Below are 3,132 nucleotides of genomic sequence, written 5' to 3' on the forward strand. Positions count from 1 at the left end.
TGCAAAAGGAGGCCCAACAAAGTACTGAGGACATAATACAGTACATTAACACACTTTTCAGAAGGCCAACATGTGTTTAAGATCCTTTTTTTATTGGTCACATGAAATATTCTAATTTTGTGAAATACTGGATTTGGGTTTTTTTTGTCTTTAATCCATAATCATCAAAATTGAAACAAATAAAGGCTTGAAATATTTCACTTTGTGTGCAGTGAACTAATATAACATATAAGTTTCACTTTTTGAAACAAATTATTGAAATAAATGGACTTTCCCTTGATATTCTAATTTTTTGGCACATACCTGTATGGGTCACAAACTGCTCCACATTGGTTCCTCTCTCATAAACCTAGGGAAACAGAAGAACAAAAAAAATTATGACTGTGCATGTCACTGGGAAAAAAATACTGAAACTAAATAGTCATTCCATCAAACCTTCTAATACCAAAACATCCATATATTTTACTTTATTTGGGGTTTATTAGTCTTTCACATAGTACTGCTTTCTGTTTCTTACTCCTCTGAAAAGATTTTTTTAGCACAAGTCCATACTTGCACCTATTGGATAGCTGAGGGACCTCTCAAGGTGGAGACGGGATGGGAGGCAAAAATACAGTAGTACCTTTCACTCTGTTCGTCCATCTTCCCCCTCTTTTTTCCCTTAGTCTCTCCTACATTTACTCTTCTCCAGTTCACTGTTAGGACTTTGGCTTGCGAGTTTTGACCTGGCCAGACTAATAATACGTTTAAAACTTTGTCATCTATGTTTTAGGCTTTGACCCATGGGGACATAAGTGCCATATTATTTGACTTCAGATTCGACAGGAGAAACCTTCTGTTATTAAACAGAGCAGCACAATGACAAAACCAAATTTAGAAAGTAAAGTCTTGTCCACATTATTCACAGCTCTAATACAATTATGATTTATGTGGACAAACCAAGGATTGTAGCTCTTATGACATTCAGCTCTAATACATTAGTCTACTTCTTCTTCTTCTTTCGGCTGTTCCCGTTAGGGGTCGCCACAGCGAATCATCTGTTTCCACCTAACTCTATCCTCAGCATCCTCTACTCTCACCCCAATTAACTTCATGTCCTCTTTTAGCACATCCATATATCTCCTCTTTGGCCTTCCTCTGGACCTCTTGCCTGGCAGCTCCATCTCCAACATCCTTCTACCAATATAACCACTATCCTTCCTCTGCACATGTCCAAAATAGCTACATTGTTGTATTTGTCTACATGATACCATAAAATAAAATCTATGAGCAGTTTATCAAGCAGCTGTTCAACAGCTGTTGAACAAGCAGAACACAGCTTTGCAGAAATGTGACGCCTGCACTGCTTTGCCCTCAGTCCACTCACTGAAGTCCTCGTTTTACCTCTAAACCAATGAGTGAATGTCAGAATAACTTTCAAACTAATAATATCAACATCATTCCAGATACCAGCAGCAGGTTTCATTGTCATGCAATCAAATTATGAGGGTTTTATGTCATTATGGGGAAACAAACTAGCCCCTTTGAGTGCTCTCTAGCCTAAACTGCTCACTGGACTGTTGACCCCAAATACTTAAACTCCTGCACCTTCTTGACCTCAGCCCCCTGTAACCTCACTGTTCCACTTCCCTCGCTCTCGTTCATACACATGTATTCTGTTTTACCATGACTGACTTTCATTCCTCTTCTTTCCAGAGCAGACCTCCATCTTTCCAGGTGTTCCTCCACCTACTCTCTGCTCTCACTGCAGATCACAATGTCATCTGCAAGCATCATTGTCCACGGAGATTCCTGTCTGACCTCATTTGTCAACCTGTCCATCACCATAGCAAACAAGAAGGGACTCAAAGCCGATCCTTGATGTAGCCCCACCTCCACCTTGAACTCCTCTGTCTGACCTACAGCACCTCATTTTTTAAATTAATTATTAAACTGGGTTATTGCAACACAGCTGAGTAAATATTCTGTGGCAGGATGAAGAGCTATGTTCATAGCTTGTTGATATGGAAGACTTGGGTTATTATATGGCAAATAAGATCATTTTCATCTAGACCTCAGTGTTATTTTGTATTTATGTATTTAGGCTGTACTGGGCTGCCTAGCATATTGGGAAAACCTATGGCCATACCACCTAGAAATGTAAAGTTCCAGGTTTTATTTGAGGATCAAATCACACTGATGATTGGTCACATGCCCTTTATCAGTACCTTAATTTACAGTTTCTCACAACACAGCCCAGTATTGTTTGTACAAATGACTGAAAATACTATAGAATTGCATATATATAATCAATAAACATGATAGAATTATTAAGAACTGCAACAATAAACAAACAATCTATAGCCTACATCAAAGCACAGTGGCATTTGAGGGATCCAGTGGCATTACTACAAAGTACTGACTGTTGACAACACTGGGCATGAGCTGGGATTACAAAAAGACAAAAAATAAAAAATAAAGATCATGCACAGGGACAAAAGGACTGTAAATAGCACAATAAGATGCAAAATTACAAAAAAAACAATATAAATAAAACAGACAAGACAATCACAAACAGATACAAAAATACCATGAAAATATACAGAACAACTAAAAAGACACACTAAATGACTAATGATCCTGCATGGGGTGGGTAGCCTTTTTATCTGTATTTATCTGTGTGACCCATTATTTCTTAATACCTCCATGCATATTGTCAGGTCCGCTCGGCACGACCTGCCTCTCCTCTGCCTTTCTCTCTGTTTTCTCGACCTGCGGGATTCTGCACCTCAGCTGTGTTGCATTCGGTATTTAGCGACTCGTTTGTCGGTACACACAGCTGGGGTGCATCCTGATGATTGACTCCTTCCTTATTTATACCTCTGGCAGACGCTTCGCCATTGCCGGAACATTTACTTACCCAAAGTAGGTGACAAATTTTGTTTTAAAACCGCATATATACACACGTGTGTAAGAATGCTACGCTGACAGTTACTGTGCGTTTTGGCTTGACCTTATCACGTTATTTATGCGTTTCGCAATACGTACTGATATTCAACGCTGACAGTCCCTGTGCTGTTGATTTTCGGTTTTTGTTTTGCTACCCTGTTTTCACTTGTCCGTCCTCATCCTCCTGCTTTCCTGATTCCTGCT

Source organism: Monopterus albus, unplaced genomic scaffold (assembly GCF_001952655.1).
Source record: "Monopterus albus unplaced genomic scaffold, M_albus_1.0 scaffold65.1, whole genome shotgun sequence".
In the NCBI taxonomy this organism is placed as follows: Eukaryota; Metazoa; Chordata; class Actinopteri; order Synbranchiformes; family Synbranchidae; genus Monopterus; species Monopterus albus.